The sequence below is a fragment of the Microtus oregoni genome, unplaced genomic scaffold (genome assembly GCF_018167655.1).
Source record: "Microtus oregoni isolate MIOR12 unplaced genomic scaffold, Mior012 000017F_ref0000208, whole genome shotgun sequence".
Classification (NCBI taxonomy): domain Eukaryota; kingdom Metazoa; phylum Chordata; class Mammalia; order Rodentia; family Cricetidae; genus Microtus; species Microtus oregoni.
The window spans coordinates 29,864,975-29,884,529 of record NW_024543076.1 but is presented as its reverse complement, the minus strand read 5'-3'; positions in this window follow the sequence as shown (position 1 = coordinate 29,884,529).

Genomic DNA, 19,555 nt, shown 5'->3' with positions numbered 1-19,555 from the left:
AACGTGCTTGGGAGAAATCCAAAAGGCATGGCCATGGTGTGGAAGCTTTGAAAGGTGACCCATGGAACAATCTAGAAACTCAGAAAACTGCAGGTTAAAGAAAATTTTATGGCAATAAAGAAACATAAAGAAAGGAAATCACTGGGTACAGACAGACACAACAAAAGAGAGACTAGAGAGAATCAAAGTACAGCTTTTGAGAAAAAGAGATGATACAGTAGACAATAAAAATGATAAAATCAAATTTGCTGTTTAGGATGAGCTAAGCTAAACTTAAAGCGGATGCTGGGCTGGGGCTGCCCGAGTGTGGATGCTGCACTCTGCCAATGTCCTCCCTCCACACAGCCACCACGCCACCACTAGCCTCAACACACTGCAGAAAATGTCGGGGCTAGAAGGGCCAACTAAGAAATAAAGGCTGTTGATGGAAAATGTGCTGTTCCTATTGACTCGCTTATCCAAACAGCTTGGAGACATTTCCATAGTGCAAATCCCTCTCACTTTCAAACTCTTGTTTCACCCAGTAAGAAAAAAAAATTACATTAAAGGATCCAGGAAACATAGTTTCTTGGCAGGAATTTTCAGCTCATTATGCGATAATTAATACTAATCTGTAGGTTAAAAAAACAAAAGAGCAAATCCATTTCTTTTCTTCCAACTTTTAGATTGCTGCTCTGCCAAATACTCAATAAAATAAAACAGCATCTTTGCTTATTTTTCTGAGGCTATAAGGCAAATAAAAAATTTCACACCTCCACTAAGCAGATCTATACATTTTTTGGTTCTTGATGATAAAAGTTTATTACTGTTGGTAAAATTGCTGACATCACTAAAACACATTGCAACAACTGGAGCCCCCACAGCCTAGAAAAACAATGCAGATGGTTTTAAGTATTGGAAAGCTCTTAAAAATGTACACCCTTTGTAGCTTCATCCTGATTGGTTTATTTAACAGGTGACCTCACTAGCAGAGGTGATACTTTGTTTCATTTCTGACCTCTGATATGCCAGACTCATTGAGCGTCTCTGCAGCAGCTACTTTTCTTCTCTCTGTGAGGATCGTCAGGCAAGAAACAACTGAAGGTAAGGTTAGTCTGCTCTCCATTGCCATGGGGGGTCCTGTCCCCCATGGCAGGAAGGCAGGGGCAGCAGGGGTGTCCTCACCCTGCCCCTGGAGCCGGGAAGCATGAGATGAATGTGAGCACTCTCTGGAAGCTAAACCAGCATATGCAATGTGAACAGCACAGCCTTCCCCAGCTCTGGGCATCCTTCTTGGGAATCTGTGAAACTGAGGGTGCTCCTGAGGGTCCCCGAACACAAATAACCACTTGAATAGATTGCCATTCACTTCATTGAGTTTGGGAACATGCGAGGAAGAACAGATCTGGGGAAAGAGAAACTGTCACTTGTGAACGCACTGAGATGAAGTGCTTGGGAAATATCCGGTAGAGTTGTCCAATAAGTCTGTAAAACCATGATAGCTGGCTCGTGCCTGTAAACCAACACATGGGAGGCTAAGGTATGTGGGTCATGAGTTCAAGGCCGTCTGATGAAATGGAGACACTGTCCCCCCCTCCCCCCCAAAAAAAAACCAACAACAAAATAAAAACAAAAGGCTCAGGGTGTGGGGAGGAACAGCAGGAGAGTTGGCATAGAGAACTTAGAGGTAAGAAGCACTTGCTGTTCTTCCAGAGGTCCTGGCTTTGATTCCCAGGACTAACGTGGTGACTCGCTGCTGTCTGTAACTCCAGTTCTATGGTTCTGGCCTTCTTCTGACCTCCTTGAGCTCCTGTACACACGTATTGTACGTGCACACACTGAGGTATATACAGTAAATACATGTCATTCTAAAAAGCGAGGGTGAGGCTGTATCTCTGTGTAGACTATTTGACTAGGATTTGGGTTTATTTTCCATTAACACACACACACAAACACACACACACATGCAGACAGAGACAGAGAGACACAGAGAGAATATGGAGGAGAGAGGGCTAAGCCAGAGTTATGAATCTGGGAATTGGGACTATTAAATAACTAGAGAGGTTATTTAAACCTGTGTGTAAAGATGATGCTATTCAGAGAATTAAAAAAAAAAAAAAGAGGAGTTAGGAAGAGTGTTTCAGAGAATGCCCATCTTTAGAGGTAGGAGAATCCACTCTCTGAAATCCTGAATGACAAGAAAGTAATAATAGCACCTCAAGAGTCACTCAGGGAGGAGTATTCTGAGAAGGCAATACTACCCACCAATAACCAAAGTTACAGAAAGACTAAATCAAGTTTGCTTTAAAAATAAGGGCTTTGGGAGGTGGGGTGGTGGCCTGGTTGGTGAAGGGCTTGCTCTACAAACACGAGTGCCTGGGTTTGGATCATCAGCACCTACAGGGGAAAGTCCCTGAAATCCCAGTGCTGGGAGGATGTGCGTGTGTGAGAGGAGACAGACAGGATGGTCCCAGAGGATCGCTGGCTCATCTACCACTTAGTGAGCTCCAGGCTCAGCCAAAGACCCTGTTTCAGAAATAAGGTAGAAAGTGACCAGGATGGTATTTGAAGAAGAGCCCTGGATCCTCATGCTTGTAAACATGTGTTTATAAATACCCTTCCACCACACACACACACACACAAACACAGACCCTATCATCTCTAATTTATAGTTAAAAAAAATAAATTAGAGGCACAAGATTATTTGTGTATGCCTCTCTCTCTCTCTCTCTCTCTCTCTCTCTCTCTCTCTCTCTCTGTGTGTGTATGTATGTGTGTGTGTATGTGTGTGTGTATGTGTGTGTGTTTGTGTGTGTGTGTGGTGGAAGGGTATCACAAACTGAGTATGGCCATCCCAAGCTGTTCTTATTGAAGCTCAGAACTTGGCTGTCTTGATTCTTCCTGGCACCTCTCTACATGTCTAAATCACCACACCGGCTCCCATTGCTCCCTGACACGCCTCTACATGACCACACCAACTCCCTATGGCTCCCTGTCAAGTTCCTTTATCAAATTTACTATGCATAGGTCTGCTCTCTGTGGACCCTGCAATCTCGCTCAGAAAGATGCTAGCGTTTGGCAAGGAGTTATGTTACAAACGACAGCTGTAGGAAGCTATGAGTTATATCTTTCTTCTCGTGATGTTGTTTGATGTACAAAGAGCGAAGTCTCATTGCAGGGAACATGTATTCTGTAAGAGAATAAAGGAACAATCTGTAGTGTTTTTATTATGGTTCCAATCTGTAGGTTATGTAGGTTATGATGACAGGAATTTTTTTTCTTCCAGATGCAAGCAGGATGACAGAGTTAGACAAAACTGGAAAGCAAATGAGTGTTGAAGCTCTGCCTCTGTCCCCTGTGGGAGGAGTGGTGAAAGATTTACAGGAAGCTAATTTGAGAGGAAGGAAGTTCATGGGATGTTTCGGGTGGGATCCTCAGCAAAAGAAAAGCTTTAAAATAAGAAGGTGGTGAAATGATGGGTGTCACCCGTGAGCTAAGAAGAGGAATTGGTTTCTGGGAAAGAAAGCATTTTTAGGGGGCAAGTTTGGTTCTGCTGGACAAGTCAACATTGCTGGACTTAGCTGGCAAAGGTTTCCACGTTAGGAATTCAGGTGCTGCTCGGAAGTGGTTTCCAGGATTGACATATATATTTCAGTTCTAATGACTGTTGATGAAGTTCTGTGAGTACTTAAAACTATAAAGCTCATGACCACACCAATGGTGTGGGCAAGGAAAACAAACATTTCCTAAAACTGGCCACCTGGCTTCTGTGAAACAATTATTTCTGGTATCAGATATGAAAACCTTATATTTAAGCATGTTAATCCATTCAAGTCATATCTTTTCTCAAAATATACTTGTTGTAAGGAGCGGTGGGCTGCGTCCCACCACCCCAGCTCCCAGCCACCTGGCTAGCTTATGCCCTGAAATAATTACACGGAAACTGTAGTTCCAGCCTCTTATTGGCTAGCTCTTACATATTGATCTAACCCATTTCTAATAATCTGTGTAACACCACAAGGTGGCTTACCAGGAAAGATCTTAACCTGCGTCTGTCTGGAGTGGGAGAATCATGGCGACTGCCTGACTCGGCTTCTTTCTCCCAACATTCTGTTCTGTCTACTCCGCCTACCTAATTTTCTGTCCTATTAGGCCAAGGAGTTTTCTTTATTAGTTAACCAATGAAAGCAACAGATAGAAAGATGACCCTCCTCCCTCATATACTTACAAGAATTTCCAGGGAAAAAGAGATAATTTGAACCATTCAAACAATTTAAAACAGTTCCAAGGCATTTCCATGGTGGAGCACACCTTTAATCAAACACTCAGGAGGCAGAAGCAGGTAGATCTCTGTATGTTTGAGGCCAGCTTGCTTTGCAAACTGATTTCCAAACCAGACGTGGTACATAGTGAGACCCTGTTTCCAAATGTTCCAGGAATCTGTGACTTCTTATGAAAATATTGGGCAACTTACAACTAACTTATCAATGATGCAGTCAGACTTCCCAGAATTGAGAGCATCCACCTCTGAAAAAGATTTACTGGCTTGGATTTCACCATTGCTAATTATTTTGTAGCATTAGGAGATGAATTCCCATCGAAATTTCCCAGCAGATAGTAAGGTCATTAAGGAACGGGGACATTCTTCTCTGGTGAACTGGCAGTGCAGAATGAGACCCATGCAGCCCAAATACATCTCGAGCTGTCCACAGATTTCAGATGTCTGTTGCTAAAGTGAGGTGAAATAGCAATGACTCAGTGCACAGAGTAATATTCTGATGTGATGGGCTTTCTTCAGGATCTTCTTCCTTAGTAATGCGGTTGGCAAGGCATTCAAAACTCTTCTGAGGGGTAGGGTCTGTAGTTTGGTGGCTAGAGCTTCTGTTTAGCCTTCCCAAGGGCCTGGGTTCTACCCCTTACCGCAAAACTTGCTGAGTAAACTCTTTTTGTTTTTGTTTTTATTTTTGAAGACAGGGTTTCTCTGTAGCTTTGGAGCCTGTCCTAGAGCTAGCTCTTGTAGACCAAGCTAGTCTTGAACTTAGAGATTCACCTGCCTCTGTCTCTGAGTGTTGGGGTTAAAGGTGTGTGCCACAATCACCCAGCTTGCTGAGTAAACTCTTATTTGTTCTAAACATTTAATACTATAGATACAAATTTTAATTCTTTTTTGAGACAAGGTTTCTCCATGTAGCCCTGACTGTTTATGAACTTACTCTGTGATAGGCTACCCTTGAACTCAGAAATCCACCTGCCTCTTTCTCCTGAGTGCTGGGATTAAAGGACTGCTATCATTGCCTGGTGAAATTTTAGTTCTCAATTGTAAGATATACAAATAAGCAATGAATTAAAGTATTATATAACAAACCGTGTGTCCAGCAAACATTATGTCTTGTGTGTCTGTGCTAACCATCATCTGCAAGCACACCTGCTTCTTTGTAGGTAGAGTCTTAGCTTTCTATCACTGTGACGAAATACTTAATATAAGCAATTAAATGAATTTGGCTCCTAGTTTCAGTCTGTGGGTTCATGGATTCTTTGCACTGGGCTGGAGTAGTGCACCATGTCATGGCTAAGGCATGTGTTTTAGGATTGCTTCACCTATGGCCACCAGAAGCAAGGAGAAGGAAAGGAAGGAGATGATCTTATAATATACGCCGCCAAGAGCAAACGTCCAGACTCCACCTTCCTTCTATTTAGTCCTTACTTCTGGGGGCTCTCCCATCTTCTAACAGTGCCATATGCTGCTGAGCAAGCCTTTGTGAGAGAGCCAAGGTCAAGATCCAAACTACAGCAGGTCTTACCCTGTAAGTTAAACGAGCAAGTAGTAGATGGGGTGGAAACAGAGTCATCATATTTCCTTATTTATCGTAGAAACACAATGTTCATCTTTCTTTCTTACACTAGAAGGGTGTTAACATCTTTCACTATTCTTTTCTTGTTAATTCATTATGTTACATTAGTCAATATGTTATTTTTAAATTTTTAACAAATATTTTTTTTTAACAAAGACTTATTTATTTTGAGAAAGGGTTTTCAAGAATTGGGTTGATTACAAAAGTAATCAATAGTATCAATTTTATATTTTAGTTGTGAGTCTATTTATTAATGCATGACCTATCTGTCTAGTCCTACACTGTCAACTTTAGACAGCATATATTCAGACAACAAATATTTTTCTAGAGGATACATTTGCCATGCCAGATCTTATGCTTAACAGTGCCTTGTTACATTTGTTTTGGAGCCCCTCACAGTACTCTTGAGTAGGCTGTAACACAGACCTCTGACCCTAAGCGTCTCTCAAATGGCTACAGAGACTGCCTTTCGACCAGGGAAACAATTACTGAAGCCACATATAAAGGTGTCGTCCATGCACAGCAAGACAGTATTTTGGTGTCACATATCTTTTTTCATTGCTATGTCATGAAGACGTATGAAAATTAAAAGCAAAAAATTATAGGGTAAGAATTTATAAAAACAGCTAGGGGTGTGGAAAGAAGTGGAAATGGAAGGCAGTTGTGTGTCTGCTGACAGGAATTAGTTACTCAGATCGGGAAAACAGTGAATGTTGCTGAAGACAGTAGGTGGGGAAATAAGGTGATAAGATTTCCAGACCCACTATATGCCCAAGAGTCATCTTCTTCCTCTTCAGCTTCTTTCTCACTATTGCTGTCTTCATCATCCTCTTCTTCCTCTGCCTCTTACGTCGTTCTTCCAAGATTCCAACCAAGGGAAACAGACACCAGCAGGGTGGAGCTGCCAATAGCTTTTCCCCGCCTCCCTGGCCCCATATCCACCTTCTGTCTCCCTTCCTATAGTTCTAGCCTGGTCACCCATACGTTCATGGTCACCATCTTTAGTTGGCCCGTCCTCTGTAGTCATCTTTGCTCCCTGAACACTACCTTCACAGCAATCTCTCCTCTCCTCACGGAGCTGCTGCTGGCTCTTTTTTGGGTGTATTGTTGTTTTTGTTTCCTGTTTGTTCTAGTCATTTTCACTTTTTTTCCCAGAAGAGAATCTTGTTTTTGTTGTAACATCCTTCTTAATTGATTTAAAGTCATATATCTAAGGCTTCGAAGATCTTCAGTGTCCCCCCTTTTGTCCTTTCATGAGGGTGCTTCCCCATACACAAAGGTGTTTAGAAGGTACCACAGACTGAGCAGACGGAGAAGGAAGAGGTGGGCAGGGGAGGGTAAGGGAAAGGAGGCTAATGTCTAAAAGCCAGCCAGCAGTCAACTGTGCCATCCTCTCTGCTAGGCATTTCTCTTGCTACCATACTGAGCAATGCAGTTTTGCCATACTATGTGAAGATTGCTTTCACACTGGACTTTTAAAACAAAACTTTTGTGGCTATGTGTATGATGTGTGTGCACATTCGTGTATGTGTGTATGTTAATTAAAGGACAACCTCAGATGTATGTTTAGTCTTCCACCTTTCTTGGGACAGGGTCTCTTTGTTGTTTAGTGTGTACACCAGGCTAGATGACCTCGGAGATTCCAGGGCATCTCCTGTCTCAGCCACCAATCTTCTCACAGGGATTCTAGAGGTGCATTATGGTGCCCTGCTCTGTGCTAGTCCTGGGGGTTCAGATTCAGGTCCTCGTGCTTATATGACAAGAGCTTTACACAGTGTGCCATCTTGAGGATTCTTCATCAGGTCTCTTGACAACAACAGCGTTGGGATTTCCAGTGAATATACAGAAGATCATGGAGCAAGGGTCTGTCTGATCAGTCACATTGCTGGCCATTACATATGATGACCAGTACCCTCGACAAAGCTGGAAAATACACCCCAAGATTAAAAAAGTTATTCAAGCAATGTTTCATTAACTTATGGATTTCAATTAATTTGCAAGCAAGTATAGGAAGAAGAGCTTCCCCTCCCAGAACCACGGGGAGCTCACGGCTGCAGCCTGGCAGTGCCAGAGCAAACTTCATTCTTCCTCAGAGCCATGGAGAGCTCACAGCCACAGCCTGGCAGTGCCAGAGCAGGCTTCATTCTTCCTCTCTACAGAGTCACGCAGTTTACATGGACAGATTCATCAGTTACCTACAAAACTTTGTCTTCTTTTCACTTTTGGAAGAAAAAGGTGATATCCTTCTTGTCGGGCTTGCTATCCAGGTAGCAATAGCATATTGCTATTACTTTGCTGTGCTGTGAATTTTCCACCTAGATGAAGGCAGGCCGACAGATGTATGTGTCTCAGCCAACATATCTCAAGTTTAGTGTTGTTGTAGAATATTATTTTAACTAGGCAAAGATGCGTTACATTTTTTTGCGCTGCATTTGTTTAATGATGTAAGGATGTGTGATTAATCGTGTAAAGATATGTTGCATCTGTTTCACTTTGCCTGCCTAAGGCACCTGATTGGTTTAATAAAAAGCTGAATGGCCTGCACCCTTCTCCCTTGCTCTATGTGACAGGATCCTTCTGTTCCGCTAGATCACTTGACAGATTGCGTAATTTCTGTGTCCCTTGCTAAGACTGTCCCTTGGCTCTTTATCACTATGGGGTGCTATTCCTATGTGTTTCCTTAGACCTACTGCTGGAGCAGAAGCAGGAGAACTTCCATGGAGCTAAGGAGAGACGGTGGAGCTTTGACGTAATAGGCAGTAGTGGAGCAAAGGAGAATGGCAACATTGGGGTTAAATTTAGCGGTAGAAGCCATGGATCTTGCTGGAGGGTTATATATGGGAGGGGAGGGGTGTAGAATGATTGTGGGAAATTCCTAGGTTTGGGTCTGGGTGACTGGGAAAAATGTGATGATTTTTCCCCCTTAAATTCACTAGACTTTTTTAAAAAAAAAATACCAATCCAAATTTCCACTTCCTCTCCTCCTCCCACTCCCTCCACATACCCTCCCACCCCACCCCCATCCAATCCCAAGAGAGGGTGAGGCACATGCCTTGTGGAAGGTCCAATGCCCTCCCAACTACATGTAGGCTGAGCAAGGCATACATCCCAAGAGAACAGGATCCTAAAAAGCCAGTGCATGCAACAGAGACAAATCCCCGTGCCACTGCCACTGGCACCCATATGCCTCAGCCACATTCAGAGGGACCAGTTGGTCCCATGCTTGTTCCTTCCCAGTCCAGCCAGAGCTGGTGAGCTCCCATCAGTCCAGGCAAACTGCTTCAGTGGATGAGCCCTAGATGCTCCCGACCTCCCCACTCACACTCTCATTCCCTTCACTCTTCGTCTGAACTTTGGGAGCTCAATCCAGTGCTCCGATGTGGGTCTCTGCCTCTGTTTCCATCTGCTGTTGGGCGAAGTTTCTATGGGGATATTTAAGATAATCATCAGTCTGACTACAGGGCAAGGCCAGTTTGGGCACCCTCTCCTCTATTGCTTAGGATCTTAGCCGGGGTCATCCTTGTGGATTCCTGGTCTTGCTAAGCCTATAATGGCTCCCGCAATCAAGATATCTCATTCCTTGATCTCATCTGTCTTTCTTCCACCCCGACTATTCCATTCCTTCAAGTTCTCCTCAACCCTCCCCTTCTCCCCTCCTCTTCCCCTTATCCCCTTCTTTCTACCCCCTGCCCCTATGCTCCTGATTTTGTCAGGTGATCTTTTCTGTTCCCAATTTTCAGGTGGATCTATATATAATTTTCTTTGGGTTCACCTTATTACTTAGCATCTCTAGGATCATGAACTATAGACTCAATGTCCTTTGTTTATAGTTAGTATCCACTTTTGAGTAAGTACATATCATATTCATCATTTTAAGTATGGATTACCTCACTCAGGATAGTGTTTTCTAATTACATCCATTTGCATGCAAAATTTAAGATGTTATTTTTTTACCGTTGAATAGTACTCTAATGTGTAAATGTGCCACATTTTCTTATCCATTCTTCAGTTGAGGTGCATCTGGGTTTGCATTCCCACCACCAATGTGTGAATGTTCCCCTTATTCCACATCCTCTCCAGCATAAGCTATCATTAGCGTTTTTGATCTTAGCCATTCTGACAGGTATAAGATGGTATCTCAGAGTTGTTTTGATTTGCAGTTCCCTGATAGCTAAGGATGTTGAATGTTTCCTTAAGTATCTTTTGGCCATTTGAGATTCTTCTGTTGAGAATTCTCTGTTTAGTTCGGTACCCCCATTTTTTAATTGAGTTATTTAGAATTTTACTGTCTAATTTCTTGAGTTCTTTATATATTTTGGAGATCAGTAATTTGTCTGATGTGGGGTAAATGTGGTGATTTTTAATGGTCTAGGGAAAGCCAAGATGGAGTGAGTTTCACTTTTATTTATTTATATCTGGTATGCAGTGAGGTGGAGAATCAAAAGCAGAATTTGGACATCATTTTGAAAAGCACGCCACGTTAGACACAGGAGATCAGGAAGGCCACTCAGCACACCTGTTTGGACGCCAGGTAAGGACTCCCAGTGGGAGACAATGACTTTGAAATTCATTGGCTCACTCATGACTTGAAGAGGTCCAGGGCTGTTGGCTTCCACTGTGAATCCTCTAATGCCCCTTCCACTGGGAGAGAGACACAGATGGAGAGGAACTGGCTTCAGAAAAAGTCCCAGGAAGCTCCAAACTGTTGCTGTTTGTTATCGGTTGTTTCCAACATATTTCTTACACTTAGGTGGTCACTTTTCAAAGGATGAAGCTTCTATTTTCTAGAATTCTCAGTCTCAGAGAGTTTGGGATTATATATCCCATACAATTTAGTACTGGTGTGCAGTGATTTCTTGCCACTGCTTTCTGAGAAGCTTTAAGCATCTTAAGAGACCCATAATTTTCCTTTTAACTTCTGATGTGAGAAGTCTGTTGATAAGTCTTAATCTGCTAATTACTATAGCTTTATTCTGGTTTCAACATGCTGGAAAATGCTTAAATTTGGTGCCATTAAGGGAAATGCTTGTCGTGTCTTTTTATGCCCCTCTGTTCTCAAGGCCTTTATAACACAGCAGCAATGGCTTCTCATCCAGGGACGAGCACAGACACTGTTAAATGGGGTCTCATTTGGCTTTCCAGCCTACTGTCCCTTCTCTCCAGCTGTCAGCCCTGCCCAGGGCACCAAGCCTTCCCCAGCATGCTCACATCTTGTTGAAATGTGGGAATGTAACAGGCAGAATATGTGACATCTGAGAGAGAGAGAGAGAGAGAGAGAGAGAGAGAGAGAGAGAGAGAGAAGGGGGGAAGGAGAGGGAGAGGGAGGGAGAGGGAGAGAGAGAGAATTCATAGGTGACTGTGATGTTTAGTTATTTGTGACTTAAAGGGGGCAGCTAAGTAGTGGAATTCATAATTACTCAGGGACCCGGGATCAACCTTCAGGACTTCAAAACAGCTCTCCAAATGGCAGGATTTTGTAGGGAGTTTTTTTCCACATGGATTTATTTAAGATCCTGTTCTCTCTCTCTCTCTCTCTCTCTCTCTCTCTCTCTCTCTCTCTCTCTCACACACACACACACACACACACACACACACCTTTGAATACTTGGGTTAGTCATTCTGTTTGCTGTGTTTGCCTTTCCCCTCTCCATATGATACATTTATAAAATATCTAGAGAAAAGAGCAAAACTTAGTTGATAACCTTGGAGCAACTTCTTCTTTGGAAAGCATCCCACACTCCTTGACACCAGAAATAAGTGGAGGAAGTGAGACCCAGCTCTAACTCCCCTTGTCCTCTGCCAACACCAAAGAGACAGCACTGAGCTGTGCCAGCAGTGAAGGCCTGGCTGGGGCTTAGCTGGTGCTGTTGGCTCCCACTATGAATCCTCTAATGCCCCAGAATGCTTCATTTTCCACTTTCCTCCTGATTGTCTTCCCACTGAGATTTAGCAGAGAAACCCACACATTGCCAGAGGATCCTCTACGATTACTGGATTTATGGGGTGCGAACGCAGCCCCTGGGCCAGGCCATCAAAGGAAGAGGGCTATTCAACTATTTTAGAGTTTGTGGGTCTGCAGAAGGAAATGGTCTAGATGGCAATTGTTTATTACCAAGTGGGACGGAGTACTGGCTTCATGAGGGATACAGGGCTTACCCAGTGAGGGTGATTTAGGGTTTGCCTCTCACTGCATGGCTTTCTAAGACGCCCAGTGAAATCACGGCCCCTGATCTGCTGATGAAGGGCGGTCCTTTTTCCTGCCTCATATTTCCTACTTGGGAGAAGATGTGAATTAAACTCAGATGTTTAGAAATATAAAAATCTCATCTGCTGAGAGGACTTTGTCTGGGACAAAAGCCAGTGGGATCTCTAATTCTGCTTTGTATTTGCATTGTTTACTGAGGGGCTTTTGGGGTAAGGATATAAAAATTTATTGAAGAACATTTCTGATATATGTTTAGGAAAAATTTCTTCTCCCCTCGCCTCCCCTCCCCAGTAAAATGCAAAAATTGTGCTGTTCTTCACTAAGTCTAAAGCTGTCTAAATTCGCAGATCAGAATCCATAGTCACAAGAGATTGCTCTACTTCGATATCATATTCTGCCGAAAAGTGATCCTCAGACAGTGTGACTGTCACAGAAGGAGGGGAGCTGAGCTTGTCTTTTGTCCATCTCTCCTGGTTCATCCCAGTTATGAAGAACCGAGTCATGTAAGCAAGTACCGTTACAGGAAAGCATGTCGCAGTCTTGCAAAGACTTCTCTTTAAGTGTTGAGGGCAGTTGCGTTCACGGTTGGAACCCTGCCATTTACATAGGCTTGAGTATGTAAAATCTTACAGGTTTTGTTGCGTGCCACAAGTCAATGCAGGAGTCCCCTGGGATGTGTGATCACACTCCGCTCCACTCCATTCCACGGTCTCCTTTTCTATAAGGCTTCCTGAAGATGTGGGATGATTAAGTGCACCCCACCCCTTCAGTCCCCAGTAAGGACCCAGGGAGGGGGTATTGGGGGGAGAGTAAGGCATCACCGTATATCCACAACACGTGTGGAATAACACTCACAGAGCACTATATTTAGAAGGGATAATAAACAATACGCCAGTCTTCACCCTGCTTTTTTTTTGTGTGTGTGTATTTAAGCCAGATATCTCCATTCGACAAGATATCTGAATATATTTTTCATCAAAAGTCTAGGCAGAAGATTATTTAAAATATTCACCTGTGAAAGCAATGCAACATCTCCAAGAAGTAGAATACCAAAGATGATTGTTTTATGTCCCGTCCAAAGGAAATATGATGTCCACGAGGTTCTTGAATATATCTCACTGTGACCCTCCACAGTTCTTCCCAGTCGTTGGCTTGGCTGGTGGTGGAAGGCGGCTGGACCAGAATGCAAAACTGCAGGTGCTGGCCTGTGTGCTTCCCCAGGGCCATTAGCATCTGCCAAAGCCTGAGAGTCAAAGGGATGGGGATAGCTTTTCGTGTCATTCCTATTATTTCAAAAAACGTTCTTGCTTCTGCCAGTTCCCAAGCTTTTTAGATAGCTGTTAGAAAAGTAGCTGAAACTCTTTCTTTTGTTTCCCATTCAGTTCAGGCACACACACACACACACACACACACACACACACACACACACTTATCAGTTCCTATTCAAAGTGGGCAGTTCTCCCAAGAATTTGCAACAGTGTCTCAAGCACACTGCTACCATGGTGGCTCTCATTAACTAATTATCAAGGCTCCTGTTTTGCACCTAGGCAGCGCTGTACTGAGTAGATGCTGTCCTCTCACTACTTTTTACAGAGAAGATGATGCTTAGTGACGTCACAGAGAGCAGCCAGGCTTGCCCCGCTGGAAAACAGCCGTCTATTTTCAAATCTTCATCTCTGGGCCATATGGTCTCCAGCACTCTATGGAAGAACCTTCTGAACGGTCCATCTAATGCCTGGCTTCTTCAAGATCTGCTGTCTGTCTCTCATGCAAGATGCCACTGAGAAAACTAATTGCCAAAATATCAATATAGCTAGATGATTTAGATAAACAAAATGAGATATTTAAATTACCACATCTCAAGTAGATTTTTGTTTGTTTAGTTTTCCATATGGTTCTCTTGACTCGTGGCTCAGTTTATTCTGTAGTAGGACTGTAAAATAGCAACTGCTTCCCTCGAGGGTGTGCTGTGGTTAGCTGGGGATTCATAATTTTCACAACAGATTGCTATTAATTAATGCCTGTTGGTTCTTCATGAGGGATATTTTTGGATGTTAAATATGTACTCCAAAGGCAGCTTCCTCCTCCTCTCCTCTGCTGTATAGCAGTGGTCCAGGACACGCCCTCCTAACACGCTGCCCTTGGAGTTCCTGCTGAACATCACTGTGTGAAGGGATGGCTCCGGCTCCCTCTGGGTCCCGTGGAGCAGGAACAAGGCAGCCATTATCTCTGTTGCTCCCACTCTAAAGCTGGTGAAGAGTTTCGGATGAAAGACATCTAGATGCAGCTCTCTGCCAAGGAAAACAAACCCAGTCCCTCTCTTACTGGTTTGTTTGGCCAGACTCCAGAAGGAAGACCCATTTAATACAGTGTCTTTTACATGAAATTTTCAAACACCGCTGAAATTAAGGCAATCATAAAGTTTTCCATTTCTCGGGAATGCATACATTGTTCAGGTGATGTGTCAGGAGACGTCAGGAGACTTCTGGGTAAGAACTTCAATTTCACAGGCCGCGCAGGCGCAGGTCCCTCTTCTGATATACCCCTCCCTTCATCGCCGCTTATGGAGCAGGGTTTTCCAATAGGGTTATGAAGCCAAATGGTCTCAATAAGGTTTGGATAAATGTTTTAGATTTATCACGGACAAATTTTTATTTACTTTGGGTATCTTAGTTTGATTTTTTTTGAGTTGTAGTTCTTTAAACCAGTGAGATTTTAAGGATTCATAGTCTCTCTGATACTTTTCAAGATGTTTTTTCCACTATGTAATTATCTGTATGAAACAGATCAGTAAAATCATTCTGCCTAAATGCATGCTGGATGAACAGTAAGAGGACATGATAGATGTCTGTAATAAAAACATCACCTATGTGACGTGAAATTATTGCACAAATCTTATTGAAGGTTGTTTTAAAGAGCATAGACATTTTCATAATACTAAACTATGGTCACAAGTAGGTCAGATTCATAAAAAAATATCGAGAATTCCAATGACTTCTATATGTCTGCATTTGAAAGATCAGAAATCAAGAGTGTACAGCAGGGCCCGGAGAGATCACTTAGCAGTTAAGAGCACTTGTGTTAGCATGAAGGACAGACCTTTTTCTTTTAACTTTTCTTTCCTTCTTTCCTTCCTTCCTTCCTTCCTTTCTTTCTTTCTTTCTTTCTCTTTTTTTCTTTTTTGTATTTTGAGACAGGGTTTCTCTGTAGCTTTGGAGCCTGTCCTGGAACTAGCCCTTGTAGACCAGGCTGGTGTCGAACTCACAGAGATCCTCTTGCCTCTGCCTCCGGAGTGCTGGATTAAAGGTGTGAGCCATCACTACCTGGCTTTATTTTTAATTTTTTAAAAATTGAAAATAAAGTCATTTTTATATACTATATTCTGATCACAGTTTCCCTCCCTCATCTCTTCTCAGATCCTCACCACTTTCCCAGCCTTCCAACTCCACACCGTCTTTTTCTCTCCCATAGGAAAACACACAGGCAAATGAAAAGACAAACAAGGATAAGATAAAATGAAGAAACCAATAAACAAAGCAACAAAAAGAAACACATAGAGCATGAGAAACAGCACACACACACACACACACACACACACACACACACACACACCGTAAAAGCACAACATTGGACAGTCGAGAGGGGCCATTGTATTAGAACAACTTGTTCTCCTTTGCCTTCTGCAGTGGAAAACACTGTGACCAGAAGAAGCACCTCCGAGAGACAAGGTTTATTCTAAGAGGCTGTAGTCCATTATGGGGGGAAGGCATAGGAGGAACTCTAGGCAGGAGCTTGTGTGCTAAAGACTTCTGCTTTGGCATATATTCCTAAGGTGAGTAAATACTAAGGAATGAGTGCCCGGGCCACATGATAGGACCATGTCTTAGTGAGTGGCTGTGTTCTTTGGCCCTGAGCAAGACCCTCTGTCTCTCCGCTTCCCTTTCAAAACAAACACGTTCAGGGTTTTGGAAGCTGGCCTTCCAAACTAGCAAGTGTATTTATGGTATCACTTTGCTATTCTAATTTCTGTTTTCCTGGTGACATATGCTGTGGGGTATCTTTTCATATGCTTCATCATCTGTATATTTTCTTTAGTGTCTGTTTAAGCCCTTGACCTAGTTTCTAATTGGGTTGCTTGTTTTCTTAGTGTGGAGTTTTTGGAATTTGTTGTGTGTTTGGTATCGTAGTACTTTATCGGATGTGCTTTTTTCCCCCTCCCTCCCAGCCTGTGGGTTGTCTTCTCATTTTCGCAAAATTGTCTTTCATGGTACAGTAGTTTTAAATTTTAATTAAATCAAGTAGATCGATTAAAAAAAGATTTATTTTATTTTTGAGCATGCTGTGTGTGTGTGTTTGTGTGTGCGCTTGTGCGCACACATGTTCAAATGTGTATGTGTGTGTTCGTGGAGGCCAGAAGAGGGCACTGGACCTCCCTGGTGCTGCAGTTGTAAGCGGTTATGAGCAGCCCCGGATGGGTGCCGGAAACTGACCTCAGATCCTCTGGAAAAGCAGCAGTTGCTCTGACCTGCTGTGCACCTCTCCAGGCCCCATCAAGTTTTGTTTTCCTAGATCATATCATTGAGTTCTACCTGAAGAACTCACCAAGTCATCATCTTGGTGATCTCTCCTTCCCCCTCTCCTCTGTTTTCCTCTCTCCTCTCTTTCTATAACTTGTTGTCCCCTTCTCTTCCCTCACACTTCTCCTTTTCATCTGTATATACTTTCTCTATGCCCAGGGCCCTGGTCCATAATGCATAACTTCTGTTCCATCACTCTGAGCTGTGAGCTACAATTCTATGTATTAGTTTTTGTCAAACACTTTTCTGTGGACCTTATCCCCAGGTGTCTGTCTATCTATCTATCTATCTATCTATCTATCTATCTATCTATCTATCTATAAAACTCTCTTGTTGATGTTGATGATTTATTTATTTTTTTGTTAGCGACCATTCACTTCTAACCTACTATTACTAGATATTTTAAACAATCAGATCATGGCTTTTGATTTCTATTTCCTAACACAGTTAACTTCTCCAGTTTTCCAAGCCCAGAAAATGGTCCACTATTCTCTTCTTCACAAAGCAGGCATCTTCTAATTCATCTCCCCAGTCATTTTCTCAGCTTAATGCAATCACCCAGTAGCTCTCTAGTACACCTCTTGGTTTGGATCCTCTGCTCAGCATGTGGGGCTACCCAACAGTTTCTTCCTTGTTAACTTAGTGGCTATTGTAACTTTATGCCTTCACCCCACTGAGATGAGATGTCTGACTTCCTCATTCGTTTAGCATATAGTTATCTCTCCATGTTTGCCTCCAAGCAGATGCTCAGTGCTGGCTTCTTGAGCCTCCATATTCATACCCAGAGAAAGGTGAATGTGCTATCCAATCATCCCACAGCTCACAATGCAGGATGCTTGTTCTGCAGCCCCACAATGCAGGACAATCAGATGTGATAGGGAGCTGAGTCAAAGCAGGAACTCAGTTTGTTACTGTGAGCATCAACTTCTATAGGTTAAGTAACACCATGTGATGTGGCAGTACCTCCTGCCAATGAGAGGCAGCCAAACCCTCCCTCTGGCTGGAGGGGCATCTACTAGTTTTTGCTGCCTCATCCTCACTCAAACTCAAGCCAGGCTTTTCTCTGTCCTATAGGCCTCAAAGTACAGGCCCTGAACTCAAGCCAGGCTTTTTTCCCATCCTATAGGTCTTGAGTACAGGCCCTGAGATAATTTTGGCCAAATTAGAAACTACTTATTAGAATTCTGGGCAAGGTTAATAGCTTCTGAAAAGTGTAAGTCAATGATGTTCTTCTCTAGAGTTAAGCCATCCAACGAGTGGTGTCCTGTTGTACTTTCAAATCTGGACTTCTTACTGTCGTCTACAAAATTCTGCAGAAACTGGGTCCTCACTAGCTGTGTATTTGACCTCACTGTCTGTCATTTCCCCTGTGCACCGTTCTCTAGGCTGTTGGCTTTTATTCACTGAACACTAAGCTTCTTTCTGTCTATTGACACTGACACAACCTCTTCTGGATCCTCACATCTCTGACTTTTCTTTATCATTCAGCTTTTCTTTAAATGAATTCTCGTTCAAGCTATTGTAGTCAGGCAGTCACTGTCTAGAACATAACTGGGTTTGGATTCTCTGTCCAGAGTTCCTTGTTACTCAGTAGCTTCTTAGCTGTTTGCTAAGTTGTTATTGTCTCCCTTTGGGATGGGATATTGTCTGATTTCTTTCTTTATTGTAGCACAGATATCTATCACAGTACCTGTTGAAGGCGTAAGTCACAAACAATGCCACACCAGTTTGGAATTATGATTAACAGAGTGGTATTTATTTAAAGGGGAAAAAACTTACAGATTACCGTCAGCCCTCTGCACAACCAGGAAGGGAGTCTAGTCGCCAGCGGAGCAGGAAGTGAAGAGAGAGAGGAGAGGGAAGTGGCCGCTTTTTTAAAGGGAGAGAGACCACTCCCCAATGGGCTGGTATCTCAGCAGCTATAGGCTGGAGGAGTGGGAGGACCTCCCGCAACACCTCCCCCTTTTGTTTAAATAAGAGAGTTCTAAACCTACTATGAAATTATATACAATAAGTACAAATATCCTATTCTAACTAGCTTAGGTCTTGTATAATAAATAACTTGGCCAAGTCATGAGAGAAAGTAACTACATTTATATAGTCTTCAACCCCATCAAAGATCTGAGAAGGGAAATAATGTTACCTGGGTAATTAGGAAGTTCAGTAAAACAACTTCCAAAACATGCAACAAATCACAGAGACAACTAGCTACCTGGGCAATCACCCAAAGTCACATTAGCAGCGTTGAAGCAACCAACTTTGGCTAAGACCTAACATAACTGACATACCATTTTCAAAGGCAAGCAACTTTTCAAAACTATCTTACCCTGTCTTGGCAGGATATGACAGTCCTGTTTTATCCATTGATGCACACTCTGTATCTTTGTCAGTGGTTGAGGTATGGGCATTTCTTTGCTCCAAGGCCAGTTCTGCCAAAAAGAAAGGCTCCAGGTGGAGTGTCTTTGGTGCTCAACATTCTCTCGGGAATAGAGTGGTGTTGCCAGGAGCAATTGTGTCTCACTACCACAAAACTCTGAGTTAGATTAAAGGCCATTTTCTACAGCTCTTTGAAGAAGTTGAAGATTATCTATCTATACTGAGTATAATCTCTATATATCTAAAGAACCTGATTAGTCTAATTATAAATGACAAACTTAGATGACTATTAGTCTATATAATTCTCAATATCTATCTAACTTAAAGACTAAGACAATAAACGACTGTGAAACAAATGAGGACAATGACCTCCAAATATAAACAATGTACAAATATACATTGCAGTAGGTAAATATATATCAATACACAAACATTATATAAGTATCTTAATCAGAGGTAGAAATGTACACTGCAATATGGTAAATATATACAATATATATCAATACAATGTATGTCAATACATAAAAATGTTTTAAACAGAGGTAGAAACATGCATGCATACAATA